This window comes from Echiichthys vipera, assembly GCF_963691815.1.
Source record: "Echiichthys vipera genome assembly, chromosome: 10".
In the NCBI taxonomy this organism is placed as follows: Eukaryota; Metazoa; Chordata; class Actinopteri; order Perciformes; family Trachinidae; genus Echiichthys; species Echiichthys vipera.
The window spans coordinates 7738634-7752031 of NC_139835.1; positions in this window are offsets into that span (position 1 = coordinate 7738634).

Consider the following 13398-nt stretch of genomic DNA (forward strand, 5'->3'; position numbering starts at 1 on the left):
TACCAAGTGTCAGTTCAGGGCATGAACACGCATAATCACACTTGCTGGGATCATTAAACACTGCCTGAAGACCTTTGTTACTGCATGATTCACCAAATAACCTACATGCTCCATAATGTATCAGAGTGCAATATAAAGGAGGAGAAACCGACAGGGTCAATGCACCTGTTCCACAGATTGAAATTATATCTATAGCAGATAAAAAAACCATGACACCGTTATGGCCTGAGTACATCAAAAGGTCAGTTCTCTACTGTATGAAACCGTCAAGTGATGCTACCAGAGGATTCGCTCTTATCATATCTTCCACACAGCCATACTGCTATAGATAGCCTCATCTTCCTGAACTATGAGTGCAACCCCTAACTACATTATTTGGCTCAATTAAACTGACATTTGAAACTTTGCCTCAGTCTCATATTATCCCATTTTGCGCCAAGGCTGCACGTATACACAATCATCTGTATGCAGCCACCAATTTGCAATTTAGCTCTATCTCTGTAGCTAGGAGGTATGATTTATTTTCATCATTTCCAAAGCCAAATGCTGCCTGTCTGCTTATTGTTTTGCAGATAAACCACGACTGGCCTGCCCTCAAAAGACTGTTTAATGTTCAAGCAATTTTATTTTAGTTTTAATCAACGGTGCTATATTATTTCCTTCTATCGGTAAAGAAGAGTCATAAAGCAGATTTGCGAAAGAGTTCACATCCAGGAATCAAGCACAGTTCATATGATCAAACCCTGAGCCCTCCTTTTCTGACCCTTATCTCACTGCAAACAGGTGTCAGACTGCAAACATGGCAGCTAAAACACATTATCCCAGCATGGAGCCTGCTTCCCTTTATTTGTACAGCTGAGGCACCCTGCCACCTCGGTTGAAAGGCATTGATGATGCACTTGCATTACTGAGCAGATGAGGGACAGATGACCATGAGAAAGTCAAGTAAAATAAACATGCATGTCCTTGGTTTGACCCGTTATGCTCATACGCTTATAGTATAATGGCCCACATACAGTAACATTTCCCATGACTTGAAAGTCACCTCAATCAGTCATTTTATATATATTTTTTTTTCAACCAATCAGAAGAATTTCTTGAAAAACAAGCATAGAAGCAAAGATAAGTATGCTTGTATGCCTGGAGAGCTTACAGTCTGAGAAAAAGCAACACATAAAACCTAGACTGACTGATAATTTGACCTCTTGGGGCAACAGAAACAGGATGTAGCCACAACATGACATGAACTTGAACTTGTTAGAAAACAGTTACTTATTTTACATCCAGCTAATATGGATCAACATTAGCATTCATTTGGAGTCGTGTCTCTAGCAACCTGGTACAGGTTAGTCCAATATTTACTCTACTTTCAGCTCTGTTTTCCCATTTCCACCAACACCAGAGAGAAATATCTGGCTCTTTAGCTGCTAAAGGCTCCACTATGTAATCAGTAAACATATGAATATGGATTAGAAGTTGTTACGGATCGTCAAGGAGTAGTACCCAAAAGTGGGAGACTGAGAGAATGAACACAGGAGTTTATTAACAAAGTCCAAAAAGTGTCCAAAAGGGATTTACACAAGGCGTCCGCGTAGGCAGGCGGCTGGAGGCGGGCAAGTGGCAGGCAGGGCACCGAGCTGACGAGGACAAAAACAGAGTTAGTGCCAGAATAATCTTCAAATGTTAACGAGTTACCAAGACGCTGAGAACGCTGGCGACAAGCTTTACCGATGAGACGGAATTATCTGGCACAGAAGTGGAGTCAGAGCTGGCTTCTTATGGAGCAGGTGATTAAGTGGAGAATGGAACCAGGTGTGCCTCGTTGCGCTTGCCTGAGTGGATCAGCCCCGCCTCCTGGCGCTCTCCACACTGAAAGCAAAGAAACTCAAAAAAGAGCAGGTTGCACACAAACATACGTCCCCGATTATATTGGGGCAGCCCGAGCTATGACAGTACCTCCCCCCTAACGGACGCCACCTGGCGTCCTGCCTGGCTTGTCAGGGAACTTCACATAAAAATCAGACAACAACTGGGGGTCCAGAAGCAGCGACTTGGAGACCCAAGAGCACTCCTCGGGACCGTACCCCTCCCAGACAATGAGGTACTGGTAACCCCGACCCCGCCTGCGAACATCCAGAATGCACTCCACCGTGTACGCTGGTTGACAGTCAATGAGGGGGGGGGTGCCGAGGGCTATCAAACACAGGTTTCAGAAGTGACACGTGAAAAACTGGGTGTACCTTGAGTGCTGCAGGGAGCTTCAGGCGGACGGCACTGGGATTGATGATGCGGTCGATGCTGTAAGGGCCGATATATCTGGGAGCCATCTTCCGGGAGTCTTTCTAGGGGGGAAGGTCCCGTGAGGACAACCAGACTCGTTGACCCACCTTATAGTCCGGTGCCTGTGTGCGATTACGATCCGCTATCCGTTGGTTCCTGGTGGCTGCCCTTTCTAGGGCGGCTCGGGCTTCCTGCCAGACTCAGCGGGCTCGTTGAAACTGGGCTCGGACAGAAGGAACGGCTGTCTCCGCCTCCTGGCTGGGGAACAGGGGGGGTTGGAAACCGTGTGTGACCATGAATGGGGACAGTCCGGTGGCAGAGCTGATCAGGGAGTTGTGGGAGTATTCCTCCCAGGGCAGGTGCGTTGACCAGGAAGCCGGGAGACGAGAAGCCACACAGCGTAGTGAGGACTCCAGACCTTGATTGGCCCGCTCTGTCTGGCCATTGGATTGGGGGTGGTAACCTGAAGTGAGACTGACGGAAGCCCCCAAATGCTTGGCAGAAGGACGCCCAAACTCGGGAGGTGAACTGGGGACCCCGGTCTGACACGATGTCCTGGGGGATGCCGTGCAGGCGGAAAACATGCTGTACCAGCAGGTCGGCTGTCTCCAAGGCTGTAGGGAGTTTGGGAAGGGGGATGAAGTGGACAGCCTTAGAAAAACGGTGACCAGTGACGAAGTCGACTGCAATGTGGGAACAGGGGCGGGGAGGGATGGGCAGGGGATGCAGGAGACCAGCAGGAGGGTGGTGAGAGGGTTTATTCCGGGCGCAGACAGAGCAGGCCGCGATGAACTTCCTGGTGTCTGTTGCCATTGACGGCCACCAGAAGCGCTGTCGGATGAGGGAGAGGCTGCGGTGAATGCCCGGATGACAGGCTAACTTCGACGAGTGACCCCAATGCAACACCGGAGCCCTGGTGGGCGGCGGAACGAACAGCTGTTCCAGAGGACAGCCATCTGGCGCTGGATATGCCTGGAGGGCTTCCTCCACCACCCGCTCCACCTCCCACCTTACTATCCCCACCGCACAGGACGAAGGAAGGATGGTCTCCGTCTCAGGCTTCTCATCTGTGGGGGCAAACTGGCGTGTGAGGGCGTCGGGCTTTAGGTTTTTCGAGCCCGGTCTGTAGGTGAGCTCGAAATTAAAGCAGCTGAGGAAGAGTGCCCAGCAAGCCTGACGGGAGTTCAGCCTGGGTGCCGAGCGAAGGTAGGACAGGTTCTAGTGGTCGGACCAGACGATGAACGGGTGGACTGCTCCCTCCAACCAATGCCACCACTCCTGTAGAGCCAGGACCACCGCCAGCATCTCTCGGTTCCCCACGTTGTAATTTTCTCTCAGAGAATGCACAAGGGTGCAGCTTCTGGTCCGCAGGCGAGCGCTGGGAGAGGACGGCCCCTACCCCTGAATCAGAGGCATCCACCTCCACCACAAACTGAAGGTCCGGATCTGGGTGAACCAACACAAGTTGGTAAGCCGTGCAGCAGCAAATACAGTATTATCAGTACTTTATTTCTTTATATTAATATGTTTATTTATTCTGTCAAAATAAGACATGAACCTCGTCCTTAGCACCTGCTTTCTGGCGTTATTACTCCATGTAATGGCCGTAATCAGCTGCTATTAGCCTCATTGTTTTGGGTTAGAAGATTCCTGCTACATCTCCCAGCAGCTTCAGAAGGCTGTTACCATCTATTCACATAATAACGGCCGTTGTTAGGAAACCCTTGGCGTCACTTTTGAATAGTCCGGGTTACATTGATTATTCCAACAAAATGGATGTTATTTGGTTAGGTTTAGGCAACAAACTATGTTGTTTTGATTAAAATACTAAATGCAGTTTCTACAGAATTAAAGAGGAAGACTGACAGCACTAAAACATATAAGAATATTTTTGCTGAAAATAACTGCCTGTTGTGTTCGAAAAATATGCCATGAGGGCAGTTAGAATGAAACAGAACCAGCAAGTTCTCCAACCATACAACCACATTGGTCGTTTGTTTCTAGCCTCTAATACGACCCACAGGAGTGTTTCCTAAATGAGCGCCCATACCAACCATCTGAAAAGTGTGAATGAAATGAAACAGAACTTAAAAAAAAAAAAAGCCTGGTCAATGCCAAGAAACATCCTCATCATCAAAGCTAATCTCACACAGCAGAAAGTCTGTTAAGCATTTAACCACAACAGACTGGAGAGAGATAAACCCAATACCCTTACTGAGCAGTTCTTGTGACATACATTTGACTGAGAACAGCATGAGAAAACAGCTGGTCTGCATTTGCACCCCAAGCCAAATAAATATTGAAAAGCGTTCCAGCTAAACTTTATAAGCAACATTGGTCTTCTATCCACGCTAGGGCGAATGTTTGTATGTAATTCAGTCAGCTGTAAAAGGCTGAAACAGCATGGTTGCCATCATTTATCAATTTGACAGGGTTTTTTCGACTTTGGCCATTTACTGACATCTTTGATCCACCCTGTCTGCAGAACACATGTCCTTTTCTTTATTGTTCACAGCAGATCAGAATCCCTTTGTCTTTGAAATTAAGATGTTGAAATCAGCACTAATGGAAGCTAAGTGTGTGCAGTCACAGTAGGTGTCAGTTGGTATCAGCCCACCACTATGGTCCAAACTGACTCCAGTGTTTAGATTACATACACCTTTTTATGTAGCTACATGCTAAAGTCAGGGAAAGCTATAATCTTGGTAAGCTGCTTATTTCTGCCCAATTTCGGATCATATTACTAATGGAACGTGTTTGATTGTTTAGTATCTACTGGGCAGTCAATTGGTGGGTGGGGCTTGGTTTTGGCTCGACTTGGTCCCAAATTTTCTCATTTACCAACAGGTAAATGGTACACTAAAGTATGTTTCTGACGACTGTTTATGCAAGACAACACAGTAACAGAATACTAAACGATATTTGATCAGCCTTGCCTGGTTTCACAGTTTGATCATAAATCAGAGCAGTCATTGACACTGCGTCAGAGATTACTCAGCTCTGATTGGTTGCTTTTCTTTGGACATGTTGTAAACTAGCAAATGCCATTAGGAGCATACAGAGAGGACTCAAGGCGCAAACAGTCAGTGCGTTTACATGCAGTTTAAAAACCCAATTATATTCGGGTTAAGGGCATACTCTGGTTTCTCAAACACCATGTAAAACATCGGGAAAAACTGGAGTTCTCATACCCCAGTTAACAGACCTAGATAAGACCTCTTTAAGTGCCCTGATTATTCATGCATATAAACAGCGTGGCGGGTTTCGTGTCAGCGTATGCTCTGTTGGTTCTAACTTCACCTCCCCACTCCGCGGCAGTGGCTTTTGACCCGGAAATAGAATAGATCAGGAAGCTACGAGGCCAAAAACATCGAAAAAAAACCCAACAAGAATAGAGTGTTACCTTTAAACCGAGGGAGGACTTTGCCATGGCAAGTAACATCACTACTATCACTCGTAATTTCTTCCAAATGTCAGCCATTTTCCCCCTGCTTGTTATTTTGACAAAGGTGAATCAGAAAATGAAGCTGTATTCAGACCAGCTGTATATTGGGGGAGCGCCACCTACTGTACCGGAGGTCGAGTTACTCCCGTCATTTTTCCCTTTCAACCCCTTTTCATGTATACAAGGGATTCCTAAATAATTCGATTATTCCCTTAACTGGGGAAAGACCATTTTCGGGTTGCTGATGTGCATGCAAACGCACTGAGTAACAGAAGATAGAGGCAGAGATACTTTTTCACAGATTGTTTGTCTCATTCAGGCTCACAGAAAGTGCCTCGGTCTTTATATCCAGTTTGACAGAGCGGCCAAATAGTGGAATCGTAATTACAGTTTCCATCACGGGATAACATGTGCCCAAAAACCCTTTTTCGCATTGACTTACATGGCAAAAGAGACATCTGTATATCCTTGGATAAATTGTATCCAGCGTCACAACCCCCACGGAATGACTCACATTGAAAGAATTTGATTAATTTGGTCCGATAACATTTTGAAAGTCCAGAAGAGCAGCACAATTAAATAATTTAATCCCCATTCAAATTAGCTTGAGTGCTAAACCAGAACTAGCCATCTCGGCCAGCGGAAGTCTCTAGTTCACCTGGCTTATGGGCCACACAACGCAGAAGCCGTGCTGATCATATTGGTATTTATAGATACGGAAATTGAAGCTAAAAGTTTAGTTCTGTTTCCTCTATTAAGTTTATATCTACAGTTTTTAGTTTTGCTGCTTACATTACATTTCATTTAGCTGACGCTTTTGTCCAAAGCGACTTCCAAAAAGTGCATTCAACAATTTCTGTAGGGTACAAACCAGAAGAGCTAGAATTAAATAAGTGTGTTAGCTTCAAATAAGCCAAACTGTGCTATATATAAGTGCAATTTTTGTTGTTTGTTTTTGTTCAAATATATCATCTTCTTACCCAAGGTGCAGTCGAAAGAGAAGATGTGTAGACTTTCTGCTGTCCGAATGTTGATGGGGATTTCTTTTTACCAATGTTTAAATGTCCCACAGTATTTGCTGCAGTGATATTATTGCATGCATGGAAACGTTGACAATTGACAAAAGCAACTGCTCTAATCATTAAAGTAAGTTATTAAAGGAAACATACATCAATTCAATACATAGTGAACTATATTTTTTTAACCTTAAAGCATGTTAACATGTTCTAATGGAAACCCAAGATACAAGTATGATCCATAAAATTAGCAGAATGTCCCTGATAAGGCTTCACAGAGGATGAAATGTAATAACTCTGGGGATCGCTTATCTTATTTTCAACCATCAGGACCAAATGACCAAATATAGACGTCACACACAAAGATGATGTTCTATGTCAGCATGTCTTGTTGAAAAATTTAACAATGTTATATTATATACTGAAAGTAACTGCCTTTGAGGGCCTCTCACAGTCAGTAGCTTATGTTTACTCTACATTTCATATCCTTATTCCTGTTATGTAAAGCTTATTTTTCACTGTGTTGACAATGACATAATTTACTGTCATCTCAGGTGACCAGTTCTTCTTGCATTGCAGTATAGAAGACATGTCCTTGATGTGAGGGTAAAAAATCTGGAAGGGAGCCATTATAATATATAAGCATTCTTTAAAGATACAGTGTCTCGATTCCAATTGTTTAGCTTGGATTTTAACTATGTGTGTATGTGTGTAACTTTGTTGGATTTAAATCTGGTAAGTTTGCTTTGTACTATGAGTTACTGTGTGTCAGGACGCTTCTTAGAATTGTGTGACCAATAGATGCTTCACATTCCTGTACATATAATGCAGACCAACAGCCTATCTTGGAGACAGTGACCTCAAATTCAAGCATCTTAACCCCAAATGCTTATCACATGTTGAGCTAAGCCAAGAGTAGCCTCAAGTATTTAATAAATTACGTCCAAAAGTAACTTTATTTACTGCATGTAATTTGCTCTTCGACCTTTGTTTGCTATAAATTTAAAACGGCACACTTTACCACTAAATCGGGCTTCTGTTTTGATGAGATAGCCCTGATGACAAAAGGTGAGCTCAGGTAGAGACAGGTGACACAGATGAAGACCTGATTAACGAATGCTGCAATTAACCTGTAGGGTGCTGTGCATGTTTTGTACGAATGCATAAAAAGTGGTTTCTAAGCCATATCTTGTTTGAAAGGAGGGAGCTGAAATGTTGGCCTTTGTTTGAGAAAATGATTGTGTGTGATCCCCCACTACAAATACATAGAACAAAGACAACACATTTAAGTAAGATGTAATTAGTAGTTTGTAGAAGAACAGAATGCTTGGGCATAAATCCCCTTGTCCCACTTGAACCTATAGATGCACAGCCCACAATAAGCTTAAGTCTGAACTCAACATCAATTCTAGATGTTGAGAATGAGAACAAGTGTGCCGGGGGATTCCACAGGTGCATATTTCTGTGTGACACAAACAAAATGAAGGAAGTGGGATGACACTTGAGACCCAACAATCTCTCAGGGTATCCATGTCTGCACCTTTTCAACTCTGGGCTATTTCTAAACCCATTTACGCCAAGTGGTGCTATTTTGGGGCAACTGGGGGACTGGTGGGCTTTGTGTACGTGTGCAAAGGAAGAAGAGTTGGGTTACGGGAATTCTAAAAAGTGTTACTAAATGTGATAATGTGACATAAATTGCTTTATACGTTCAGACTGTGAAACCTGTGAATCCAACTTTCTGTGTCCACCCCAGCAACCAGTTACACAATCTATTCTTTCTGTTTTCCAATAAAACAGATTCATATTCTTACAGGCTGAAATAAAATAAAATCAGCGCTGAATATGTATTCAAATTATTCAAGACCTCTTTCACCTGTAACCAGGTTCACCAAGTTGTAGCTATCTGCGTTATCATCAACCAAATAGCTACAAGTGAAAAATATAACGGTAAATTACGACAGTGACTAGTCTATTTAATGTTGTGGCACATTAGTATGGACAGAGATTATTTCTGAAAGGGTGCTAACATGTGTGGATTGAGAGCGTTTCCATTTTAAAATGAAAAAGTCTGGACATATTCTGTGTGAATAAAATTTAAATGTAAAGCATGTTTGTGTGTTTATAACTCAACTTATTTGAAACATTATAGCTAACTCACAAAATGGCTAACAGATTCATTTTTAATTTCACTTAGTTAGACAATCTGCAGCTCACTTCCCTTGTAAATGCCAGAGTATTCATTCTGACATACAACAAATTGATAAACCACCTCCTCGTCCCAAAAGTTCTTCCCTGAACACAACCAAGTACCAGCAGTAGTTGTGTGGCCCAAATGATCTCTGTCTTAAACTTTAGCATCATTCATTTAGTTTATACTAGTGGGTATTACTATTATTATTATTATTATTATTATTATTATTATTATTATTATTATCATTAAGTGTAACTCTCAAATAAGTGTGATATCCAGCCTCAGACTTGATACTGTGCAGCCTGAATAATTTGAAGATCCAACCCTTTATCTTTACTGCAGTTTCCCAGCTTGGGATCAATAAAGTATTTCTATTCTATTTCTATTCTATTCTATTTATTGAGGAGGATTTTTGCCATGATTGGAAATCCTTGTAAATACACAAGACAAGCATGCCTGCTAATAGCCTGCTGTTAGAACAAATACTGTTGAGCTGGCCTCTTGCTTGTGTAACAGATACCCCGTTTTCACCGCCGGGTTGGATTCTCTGTCTGGCCTGGTGGGGGTTCACGTTTCGAAAGCTTGGCAGTGCAGTGGAATGTGAAAATTGTCCCCCGTGTTGGGATGGCAGGAGAAAAGTAGAACAATAGTGCATGCTAATGTATCAGAATGCTTCATTAATGGGTTGGATGATGGGCTACTATAACTTTTATTTTATAGTAGTTTTAGTTATTTAACAATGATTTATTATCAAGGAAAATCACACTGCCATCTTAAATTTATAATTCATAATTCCAGCTGATAAAGAGTAGGTCATCCTTAAAACCATGTGAAAATAATAACCTTTTGGGGCATGGGAAAACTCCATATTTAGCTAATATTCAAAACTATTTTAAGTGGAGAAAAAAATAATTAAAAAACAATCTATCTTCAGACAACACTGATATTTGGCTACTCAAACGCACTGCCATCCGGTGCAAAAGTTGAGTCAGGAAGACTGTCCTTCTGCATGCTTATGCCTGTTTTATTTCTCATGCATCCTGCCATTCAACCCTCATTTATGCTCACTCACTATTCATGCTGTCACTGTCTGGGGCTGTCAATCATCTCATCAGCTAATTCCATCTTTCCAATAGTGACACACACCTACATTGTTCGCATATCACCCTGCTGCTGCCTGCTTAAATATGATTCTCTCTCTCTTCATGATGCTGTTTCTGCAACTCTATGTTGTCATTTCAGTGCCCCTCTACCAACCTATCACTCATTTGCCACCACCACCAGTGTCTGGGCTCCATGGGGAGATTTATCTTGCCGCTGCTTTGGACAAACGTCCCTCAGTTACAAAAATCCCTGTTGAGTCTAAGCACCAAAGGCTTTCTGACAATATTTAATTATCAAATATCATCTTTTATAATAAGCATTTGTCTTTTCTTCCTTCACTTGTCTCTCCTGATTGGAATGGGATATGAAGTTGCAAAAGCCTCACAGGTGTCTTAAGGGTGTCAATAAAATCAGGAAAAACAAAACTAGGTTACATAATGTTGTAAATTGTGTGAGTTATTTATAATCATCTTAACTCTCAACTTCTATATAATTGAAGTGGAGTTTCACAGATTTTACACATTAAAGTGAAATTCCGGAGTAAAATCATCCAAGGGTCTTTTTTGGGATATACACTGAACTAACGGAGGTATCCCAGACAGTCGCTAACAGTAATTAAGGTAATGTAACATGGCTAACACTGATTAGATCAGGGCAGCACAGTGAAGGCATTAAAATGTCTTTTTTATCCACTGATACTGCTCAAAATAACACCAAACCTCTGCAGTAGCAGGATAAGAGTCCTTACAAATGAACCGCAGCATCAACAACATCGTTAGTGAACCTAGATTTTATTAAAAGAGTGTTTTGAAAGACTTACCAACTGGCCCATGTACCAGCTCCTTTCATAGTAAAGTCCATTCAAGTGGATTATTAAAGTCAATCCAAAAGGAAGGAGCCCATTGATGCTTCGTTTTATGTGTAGAGACTCTTCTCATGCTACTGCAGAGGTTTGGTGTTATTTTGAGCAGTATTAGTGGTTAAAACAAGATGTTTAATGCCTTCACCGTACTGCCCCAAGCTAATCAGCATTAGCCGCATTCAGCTGTTAGCGACACTCCTGGATTTCTCGGTTAATAGTTGTTACACAAAAAAAAAAAATTCTCAATGGCTTATTTCATTAGTATATTTGCTGGACAATACCTGGGATGATTTTACGCCGTAATTTCACTTAAAGTCTTTTTAGGTGTCAGGGACACTACTACATGCGTACATGATCTGATGAAGCCTCTTGGATGAGAGGTGAAACGTCTTCCCAGACTAATAACCAAGTCCTGTTGCTTTTGACTGAAATTGCTTTGGGGATAATGATGACTTGGACAAATGAGAACATTCACAGGCATGTTGTGAAAAGCTTTTTGTAGCTTGAGGTCTGAAGACTACCAGTTTGGAAATTATATGATATGATATAAATTCGGGGGTGTGGAGTTAGTAGGAAGTGAGTTCACCAGACTTCTGTAGCCCGCTTCCATCCATCTCCGCCCTGCAGATCGGTTCTGTTTATAAATAAATAGGTTACAATTTAAAACATCAAGGTGTCAGTAACAGCCAGTCACACATGCATTACTGTTGACAAAAGTGCTTCTTTGCATGCCACTGTTGTTGCAGACTTGCAGTCAGGGGACGGAGCTTGCTATTTAAGTGAAATAGTTATTTGAAGATGGAGAGACATAAAACAAGAAAGATGGCTCCCTGCAATGAAGTGGAATATATGTTTTTAAAATGTGTTCTTTCAAGTGTGCATACATAATGAGAATAATAGCTCAGAGAAAAGTCTGCCCCCTTGGTCATTAGCTTTCTGAAAATGTGCTCCCCTGAAGAAATATAGATAAATTGCTCTGGTTCTCTTAGTCTTGTGCGATTTAGTTGCTTACTTTTTTATTGTTCATCATGAGCCTGACAATGTCAGACAATTTTAAATTGGTGGAGTAATGTTTTATCATTGTGAAATGCATTGCAGAGAATATAAAAAGAAAAAAACATGCACATCTTGTGGGTGCAGACAAGACTAGACAGACTAGGTGCAACAAATAAACCATAAAAGTGCTGAGACAAATATGGCAGTGAGGCAAGCTCACAGTTCACAAGAGGTGTGAGAGTGTTTGTCATTCTCTGTCCCCCATAGGCCAGCACTAATCCTGCTGTCGTTTTATGATCCACCAAGTGCGTCAAACTGTTTCCATTCCAAATGGATCCTCCAGCTACCTTTCCTCTGAACTCTTACTCCACACATCCAGAGCTCCTTGGTCCACTGCCAGGTCCCCAAGGCCAGAGCAGAGGCAGGGGTGTTACTGTAGTTTAGTCAAAATATTCATATTCATCCGTCAGTATTTCTAGAGCAGAAGCAGTGGATGTGATCCAGAAACAAATGTTAATTTATTGCGTTTACAATTGACTATGAGGGGTCTGGATCCTCTGATTGTATAAACCTTACAAACTCTACTCTGGGATCAATTAAAGGTTAAACAAAATTGATTTCCCAATGAATCATTACATTCAATCAACTATGCCAATTTACCCTGACATTTAATCCTTTACCTCTGGACAAAGACACAGAGATATAATGGTGTGTGATGACTCATCGTGTAACAGTATTCATAAACTCTTTGATGAATGTGTGTTGTTTGGGTTGGAACTGTTTGTTAGATGCATAGTTAAAACTATACATATTGTAGGATTTATATGTCTCTGTCCTCTTAGCCAGACAAAACATTATTCTATAATGAATGATAATTTCAACTCAAATGGTCATTACATTGCATGTTATAGAGAATCATACATTCATAGTGTTCTGTATTAAATACACTGCAAATTTCAAGTTAATATGGAAAACCCAAAAATTCAAAAACCAAACTTGTACAATGGTGACCTCTGGTGGCTCTGTAGATTACGTGCAGCTGCTGAGCTGCAGCTCATATTAACATTTACATATGGCTCCCAATGACAGATAAAAGATGATGCTTTCAGCTTGTAATCAAAAAACTATGATTTATATTTTACCGTCATCACAAACATTTTCTATTTTTTTTCACAAGGTAACAATACCCTTTCCAACTATTGGTTATAACCCTTCAAAGGAAAACTCTATTGGGTGTGGAAAAAAGATACACAGATAAGACAACACCCATAAACCCAAACATCACTCATGTATTCTGAGTGTATCCTCACAGTTAGTTTAGCCAACAGTTTTATTTTTCAGTAACATTCCAAAATGTCAGCATCTCATTTCCTGTGACAAAATGGCAGTCCACCATAGAGTAGTGATGTCTTCATGGAGCTTAATGAACTCACTAGATGGCGCACTTGGTTCAAAGAAAAAGGCTCAATGAATGGTGACCCTTTGTTGAACAGAGAGCTCC